The 9,203-nt window shown below is 45.7% G+C and overlaps 1 non-coding gene across 1 annotated transcript; it reads right to left on the bottom strand.

Moving 5' to 3' along the window:
- Positions 1–2,574: 2,574 nt before the first annotated feature.
- Positions 2,575–2,765, bottom strand: LOC114689068. Its single transcript, XR_003733860.1, has one exon. It is a non-coding gene; the product is annotated as a U2 spliceosomal RNA (small nuclear RNA).
- Between the last annotated feature and the right edge of the window lie 6,438 nt (positions 2,766–9,203).

Raw genomic sequence — 9,203 nt, forward strand, 5'->3', positions numbered from 1 at the left:
CACGGGAACTCTGTGCAGAACATCAACCATGAAAAAGATCTGCAGGGTAATCAGGTTGCTTTAGAAGCAATGACCTTTGCCAAGTAGATACAATTTAGTGCACAAAACTGCTAGAAAGGGAATAGAGTGTCCAAACAGACTGATACTTAGATCTGAAGTTCCTGTTAGAACAGAAGTTCATGGGGATTCCAGAATGGCCTTCAGGATAAAAACCACTGATACTCAGGGGCCAATGGGGTTAAGGTTGGAGACTCAGAAAAGGAACAAGAAAGGTAAAGGAAAAAACTTGTCAACCAGGCTGGCCTTGAACTCAGAGAGATCCATCTGCCTCTGCTTCCAGAGTGTGCTGGATTAAAGGTCTGTGTCCACACACACACAGAAAAAAACATTTTTTTCTTTTATAATTTATTTTTATTTATGTGCATTACTGTTTTGCCTGCATGTATGTCTGTGTAAGGGTGTCAGATCTTGGAGTTACAGACACTTGTTAGCTGCTTTGTGGGTGCTCAGAATTGAACCTGGGTCCTTTGAAGAGCTCTTTAAACCACTGAGCCACCTCTCCAGCCCTAAAACCATTCTCTTGCCAGCTGTTTTCTATTAATCCTGAACTCTTCCGGTAAAAGGACCTCAAAGCCAGTGAGGGCTGCTGTCTGAATCCCAAATTTGGGAGAGGATCAGCTGGCCAGTTCTAAAATAAAGCTTGCTTATCTAATCAGGTGCCTCCCCCATCCCCTGATCTAACATCCTCTAGGGTCTGTCTGCCTCAATCTTTCTCCAGTTTTTGTTTTTAAGTCAGGGTTTCTTTATGTGTCCCTGGCTGACCTGGAATGTGGAAACCAGACTGGCCAGAACTCAGATCCACCTGCCTACTTACAGCCATGACTGACTGCCTTTTTTGGGGGGGTTTGTTCTTATTAATGATTATTCTAAGGGCTTTTGTTTTGTTTTGGCTATTGTGGATGGGATTGGTTCTGTTTAGGTTTTTGTGTATTTATTGTGCTTTGTTTTGTTTTGTTTTTGAGATGTTTCTTTGTGTAGGCTTGACTGTTCTAGAACTCACTTTGTAGACCAGGCAGGCTGGCCTCGAACTTAAGAATTAAAGGCGTGCACCACCACCCGCCAGGGACCAGCCTGGAAGGCGCAGTAACAACTCAGAGACCGTGTTACTGCAAGCTGACAGGTCACCAGGCTTCTGCAGTTGGTAAGTAGCTTCTTGGCTACAGCTTCTGCTTTTGCCCTGGTAACCTCAGTCTTTTGTTATCATAAGCAAGGGAAACAGAAAGAAAAGGGAAATCACCCAATGCGGAATGTTCTCATGATTCTAAAGGTTATTCTTAGAAAATCATCAATACATTCTTCATCATCCTTTACTAAACACAGGAACTATCCAGACTTAACACCAAAGCAAGCATAATCTACTTTTATTATTAATGATTATACAATCTGAGCACTTGACCCAGAGGTTAGCAACAGGCAATTTCACAAAAAAGAAAAGGTTAATACACCAGACCGTCATTTCCTTCTCACACAGTCTGCTCCGACTCAAGACCCCTGCAGCTGCCTAAGTTCCTCCTCAGCCCTCTGCAAACACCATGCCCCATGACTGGTGGGCCACAATGACCTCAGACAAGAGATCTGCCCCTGCAAGTCAGCGACTTTTGTCCTTCTTATCCCACAATTCCAAGAAGACTAAATCAATTTTCAGAGCTTCCATGAAAGGAAGCTCACCTTTCCTGGTAGTTCTTTTCAATCTAGGAACCCAAAAAAACTTGCAGCAATCACTCCAAGCATTGCCACATTGTTCCACACTCCTTCAGGAGGAATCAAAATATCTCGATTAAAGTTGCCATCTCCCTTTCTTGGTGGAGGCCACCATCTTCCTCCTATTCTAGGTTCCTATACTTTCTGTCATCCCATCTATATGGTACTCCATCTACAGTCTTCAGCCCACACCCCTTAGGGTCTCAAGTTTTACACAATGCCCTTGGAATATCCTCAGAAACTGAATTATTCATCGTGGCCAATTTAAATCCAGTGTGTTGATACACATCATACCATGTACTATAGTTGACCACACATTCGGTAGGGAACATGTTTCAAGATACACACACATCATCAATAAGGACTTTCTAAACAGACTTCCAATCGTTCATGAAATAAAATCAATGATTAAAAGAAGATTGCATGAAATTAAAAAAAGAAAACTGTCAGTTGCGTGAAGGAGGCAAAATGATAGAAGAATCTTTAGGAGGTCTATCTATAACTGACAGAGAGAGGATGGACTAAGCAGCATCTAGACAACACGCATACATGCCTCGGGAGGCTTTAAAGTGTCTACTAGTTAAAACTACAAGCCTGAGGTTTCAAAGCAGCCTACCAAGTCCCAGGCCAGTTTAAGATCGTAATGAGTTCAGTCCCTGAGACAGTTGTAGGCCCAGTACAGAGAGAGACACCACGCGCCCAAACGATTTGCAGACTAAGCAGAAAAGGAAAGCAAAGGAGACAAAAGGTTTGAGCCAACAAGGCAAGAGGTGAATTGGTCTATTTCTTTAAACCCGCATTAGAGATCCCCCGAGGGGGTGCACCGTTCCTGGAGGTACTGCAATACCAGGTCGATGCGTGGAGTGGACGGAGCAAGCTCCTATTCCAACTCCTACTTCCAAAAATCCATTTAATATATTGTCCTCGGATAGAGGACGTATCAGATATTAAACTGATAAGAACAGATACTACACTTGATCTTAGCCAAAAGGCCGAGAAGCGATAACTTAGGTCTCACAACCGCCCGCGACACTCACGTGCGCACACACATTTACATCACGGTCGCAAATACACACGCGACCACAGGCACGCGCCCGACACCCACTCTCCTGCCCTGCCCTGACCACGACCTTCACTCCACGGAAAGCCTGCGAGATCCAGCGTGGGCCGAGGATATTTTTGTTGCTCCTTTCGCTCCCAGAGTTCCTGGGAGACGCGGCCACCTCCTCATTTGCATGCCCCGCCCAGCGCGCATTCCATCTCCGCGCTGCGCAGCGCCCGAGAGAGCCCCGCCCGCCATTCTGCCCGGCTCTTAATCTTTCAGACGCGAGAGTTGACGGTCCCTGCCACATAAGGTTCCCCACCCCCCTTCTATCTAGTCCATTGGGCCGAATCTCCTCTCGCCTTGAGATGGCATCCGCGACCGAGGGGAGGGGGCCGGTGCCCTGCCCGGGTGTGGCCCGGGGGAGGGGTGGACGGAGGCTTGGGGGCCGGGCCCTTGGAATGTCAGCTCCTTTGCTGGGACACTGCTCCCTGGGGTTTTTGCCTCCGCCGCCCCCTTCGTTCCTTCCTTTCCCTGTTCGTCTTGGTTTCACATGGAGTCTCTCGCCTAGAAAGTGCAGACCTGAAATATTCCGTGATCCTCCCGCCTCAGCCGGGCCCAACCGTGTTCCTTTTTAAAAACAGAATAAATCAGGTGGTAGTTTCGCATGCCTTTAATTCCACCACTCGGGATGCAAAGGCAGACATATCTCTTAGTTCCAGGTCAACCTGGAGGATAGAAGTTCATGCCTGTAATCCCAGCCTCAGGAGGCAGAGGCGGGTGAGATCGCCTAATGAGCTCGAAACCAGAGTAGTCTATATAGTGAGTTCTAGGCCAATCAAGGGCTACGTAGTGAAACTTAAAAAAAGAAAAACCTGACTTAAGGTGGCACACACCTGTTAATCATGAGCAATCAACTGGACAGCGTGCTGGCTCCAACCTCTATTCCGCAGTGAAATGCTATTGCTATCACGAAAGAAGAGGAGCCTATCCTTAGGGCAGTGGGGCCAATCGGGCAGGTTTTAGGTTTCTAGATAGTAACAGATAGGAGCAAGGCCTCATTTTCCAGTGTAAAGAGAGTAAACCTACCCCACCAAGTCTCCTTTGACCCTTCATACTCAAGTGCCCACCTTCACACACCACACACAAATGCACAATAACAATTTTTTAAAACTTACTTTTGAGAGACCCCACCCCAGTCCCCCCTAAGGCCCGGAGAGCTGAGGAAAGGGACATCTTAAAATAGCCAGAACCAAGTCAGTTCCCCATTCCCAGACAGGGTGAAGTCAGAAGTTTTAAAAGTACAAAATCAGACTGTCTGGTGGTAGCTAACCACGAGACGCCCCCCTCCCCTGAGATAACATGACCAAATTTTGGAGATGGGCTGTAAAACTCCTGACAGAGCAAAAAATAAGATAAAAGTCCAAACTCAGGAAAACTGGACCAATCAAGGGTGGACCCGTACTAACCCCCTCCTCTCTGAAGAATTCTGTGGTTTTTTGCCTTCAAAAGAAAGAGAACTCTCTCCTCCTTGCCTCGCTGCGCCGGGCACTGCGGACGAGGGTTCCTTGCTAGCTCGTATTGCGCCAACAAGTAAACCTTGCTATTGCATTCTGGATATATCTGGTCTCCTGATGGTCTCTTTGGGGGTCCTAATCTGGGCATAACACTTTTTAAAAGATTTATTTATTATGTATACAGTATTCTGCCTGCATGTTTTGCCTGCAGGCCAGAAGAGGGCACCAGATCTCATTATAGATGGTTGTGAGCCACCATGTGAATGCTGGGAATTGAACTTAGGACCTTTGAAAGAACAGCCAGTGCTCTTAACCGCTGAGCTTCTCTCCAGCCCCCTTTTTTTTTTTTTTTTTTTTAAGAAAACAGAGCCAGGCATATTTGGCGTACACCTTTAATCCAAGCACTCAGGAGACAGAGGCAGGTGGGTCTCAGATTTCAGCCAGATCTACATAGGGAGTTCCAGGCTATCTTGGAGTACCCAGTGAGACAATCTCAAAACAAAACAAAAAGACTTAAAAAAAACAAGGGCTGGAGAGATGGCTCAGAGGTTAGGAGCACTGGCTGCTCTTCCAGAAGACCTGAGTTCAACTCCCAGCACCCATCACAATGGATCTATAATTCCATCTGGTGCCCTCTTCTGGCATGCAGGCAAAACACTGTATACATCATAAGTCTTTAAAAAAAAAGATTTAAAAAACAACAAAAACCAGGAAATGCCGGCAAGAAGTTAGCCAAGAGGCTGTTCTTACACTGTGCTGGTGAAAATCAAACCAGTCTAGCTACAATGGAAGTCAATATTGCAGTTTATCCAAAGTAAGGATACATTTCCACATAGCACAGCTATACTGGGTATTTACATCAAGGACTTGAAGTCAGACACTGTCACAATCGCCTTTGTTTCAGCCCATGCACGGCAGTAAGGTATGGATCTGTCCCCAGTGTCTACAATGTAAGTTTTCAGCCATAAAAATCAACTCAGTTGTCTGCAGCAGAAACAATGCAGATAGTCATATTAAGCCAATCAAGCCTTTTCTCTTACCTGTGCTTCCTTGATTTTATATAGATACGTATGTATGTATGCGCGTGCACAAGTGTGTAAACCATGACATTAGCACAGGAGAGGGATAGAGCTGAGGAAAGGGAGGAACAGACCCACCTATGGAGACCACCCAAGTCCAACTTGGTGAACTATGAGGTTTTTTGGTAATCTGTTGTTTTTCAAGACAGGGTTTCTCTGTGTAGCTGTGGCTCTCCTGAACCAGGAGTTTTATTGGGGTCACTTACAGGAATATGGGTAAGGGATCACTTACAGGAGCAGAAATGTCTCAGACAGCTTCATCACCACAGACCACCCCAGCACGGGTGACAGCTCACAAAGATGGGAACCTGGAGCACACTGCACAGCCTGCAGGCAGCTCAACAGGTTGGAGGGTCCTTTCCAGGCGCCTCAGTTGATCTAAACCTGTTCCAGGGAACTGTTCTGGTCTAAGAGTCTTTGCAGCTCAGCTTTGCTCTGAGAGGGACTCTGAGCTTTTTTGTTTACTCTGGCAGGGGTGGAGGGGGGCTAGTGATTCTGGTCAGTTTCAGGGACTTCCTGGAGCTATTTTGGGTTGTTTGCCTTCTTGCTCTGCAAGATGCAATGTTTTAATCTTGGAGGAAACTGTTGTACAACTAAGGATAACAGAATTTCCCCAAGTTCCTGCCCTGAGAAAATTCCTCCCAGAGTCCTGGGAAAGATACTACGTACAATGTGGGGTATCTGAGGGAAAGGAATCTACGTACACTATGTTCTTTTGTCCATTTACTTTATTCCTTTATGGCAAAACTCTATACAGCTTCAGTTCTGTCCTGAGTCTCGGTTCCTCTTTGTACCCAGTTTCCCTGTCCTCATAGTTTTAGTAAGCTCCTATGCTTTTGACCTCATCTTCATCCTCTGTTCCTTCGTCCTCCATCTATATTCCCTGGCTCCTTCCTTACCCCTGGCCCTGATAAACTCTGCACGAGATCTGCCTTACCCTCTACAGAATCTGTGTCTTCCTCTCCTCTCCCTGGCCACGCGGTTCTGTCTCTCCCTGTGGAGTTCCACTCCAGTCTTTGGTTGTCCCTGGCCACGCGGTTCTGTCTCTCCCTGTGGAGTTCCACTCCAGTCTTTGGTTGTCCCTGACCACGCGGTTCTGCCTCTCCCTGTGGAGTTCCACTCGAGTCTTTGGTTGTGCAAAAAGCCCTGTTGTCCTCAATCGATTGCCCCTAGCCTTGAAGGCAAGGGATGGTCTGAGCTTCATTTGCTCAAGAAACAAAGCTATGCACCTGCCTCCTGCTAGTCTCCTAGGCCTTGTAGGGGTGTTAGCTATCTAGTGGACCAGCATCTGAGAAGCTTAGCTGTTTGCCAATATGGTCTGGGAGTATTTGGGCACACGAGAATTTCATAGCAGAAGATGGCTGAAATATTAAGGTGTATAACACCAAATATTCCATGATAATGGCTTCCCATTTGATGGACCCTTGGCCGGTCAAAGTATAGCTTTACTAAGAGCCGAATCTCTATAATATATTCTTGCAGCCCTAAAGACACAACAGCGTTGTATTCCTGTAATCCTAGCACTTGGGGAATGGAGGCTAGAAAATTGTGAATTTTGCGACCAGTCTAAGCAACACAGTAAGTTTTCAGGACATATTGAGCTGAGGAATTCCAGGCTATAGAAAGAGACTTTCTATTTTTATTTTTGGTTTTTTGAGACAGGCTTTCTCTGTCGCTCTGGCTGTCCTGGAACTCGTTCTGTAGACCAAGCTGACCTCGAACTCAGAAATTGGCCTGCCCCTGCCTCCAGAGTGCTAGGATTAAAGGCATGTACCACCACCACCAGGTTGAGACTGTCTTTTTAAAAAAGGGGGGCTGAAGAGATGGCTCAGAAGTTAAGAGCACTGGCTGCTCTTTCAGAGGACCCGAGGTTCAATTCCCAGCACCCACATGGCAACTCACAGCTGTCTGTAACTCCTATTCCAGGGGATCTGATGCCCTCATACAGACATGCATGCAGGAAAAACACCAATGTACATAAAATAAATAATTTGAGAAAAAAAAAAGAGGAACTGGGATATTAAGCTCGGTCTTTTATGGATCTGGGTCATTCAGAGATCCACCAGTCTGGCCATGAATATACTTTAACGAAAAGGAGGCTTTTCTTCGGATACTGGCTCAAGGTCTCCACCAGGCCTGGGGATTCCCAGGTGCAGTGTCGAACCACAATAGTCAGAGTTTATAAAGGCAAAGGTTACATACATTCTGTTTTGCAAACAGATGTCTTGCAAGTATCCCAATTAACTAGAGCAAAACAAGCTTTTGGTTACAGGATCAGAACCAAAGTTAACCTTGTGACCTATGACCTTGCATACACAAGTTTTGTTAGAGTAGTACAAGACTAGGCAATTACAGAAACAACCCTTAACAGTCCTTAACATTTGGTAGGTCCAATTTTGCTTTATGACTCTCTGAAGCACAGTAATTTTAAACTTTTAAACATAAAGTTAGCCATCAACATGACATTGCCCATCATAAGTCACAGAGCATTTACCTATTATGTGAAAAATCCCAGATTGGATCTTGTGAATGAAAACCCCTAAAAAGGTTCGTGTCTGGCCGTGAACACAAAGCTCCTGAAGGAGTCTGTGTCTGCAGACTGGTGGACAGATGGAATTTTAGTACTGTGGCGAGACTGGAATTTTGTAGGTTCAGAGCCTGATTACTTCATCTTGGGCTCTGGACAGCCATACCTTGCTCCACTCTGTATCTCAACTAACACCTTGTGTGTGATAATGAATAAAAACCTTAGGAGCTACTAACTTAGCAGAACGCAAGTGTCCACCAGCCTAAGAGCTGAGATTGTCCATAGCATATGAGGCCTGTAAAATAGCCCCCCATCCCTACGTATCTGCCTCTCTGGGGTTCTCACCAATGTGTTTTAAAATTGCCTTAAGACTTTCTTTGTTCTGTAAAACTATAAAAGCCTCATGAAACTACTTTCACATTGGAACATGGAATTTGGGGGCACCTAAATCTGCTCCCGGGCCACGGTCACGCAATGGCTCCAGGATAAACTGTCTTATTCTCTTAAAGATGTGAGCTGAGGTTTTTACAATCTCTAGTGCAGAGTGTGGCAGGGGGCAACAGGAGTCTCTGGGAGAACAGGGAACCTAGTGGATGAGGTGCAGACAGCGGACCTGGAAGGGGAGGAGCAGCATTCCTTCAAGCTCATCCCTCGCTCTCCTGAGTTGGAAGCAAATGCCCTTGCCCACTCTCCAGAGTGCTTACTTACCTTTCCTAATAAACCATCTTGTTTCTATTTCTAAAAAGGGAAAGAAATCATTTGAGACCAGTGCAGGCTGTTATGGGTCTGGAATATTCAGAAATCCACCAGTCTGACCACGAATACATTTTAACAAAGAGGAGGCTTTTATTCACATACAGGGGCCAGGTCTGCACTGGGACTCCGAATTCCCAAATGCAGGACAAGCCACCTCAGTCAGGAGTTTATAAAGGTAAAGACAAGATACATTCTGAAGGTTATCTTGAGCAAAGCAAGCTTTTGTTTACAGAATCAGAAACAGCGGTTGACCTTATGACCTATGACCTTGCACAAAGAACAGTTTTGTTAAAATTGTACAAGACCAGACAATTACAAAAACCAACCCTTAACAGCCCTTAACATTTGGAAGTCCACTGATGCTTTACAGTTCTCTTAAGCACAGGAATTTTAAACTTCTAAACATGAAGTTAGCCATCAATGGAACTTTAGACATCTCAAGGTTACAAGAGAACCTGTTTCCAAAAATGTGTGGAGGGGGATGTTAGGGAGAGCTGGAAAGATGGCTCAGCCCTTAAGAG

This window comes from Peromyscus leucopus, unplaced genomic scaffold, assembly GCF_004664715.2.
Source record: "Peromyscus leucopus breed LL Stock unplaced genomic scaffold, UCI_PerLeu_2.1 scaffold_1483, whole genome shotgun sequence".
NCBI classification, from domain to species: domain Eukaryota; kingdom Metazoa; phylum Chordata; class Mammalia; order Rodentia; family Cricetidae; genus Peromyscus; species Peromyscus leucopus.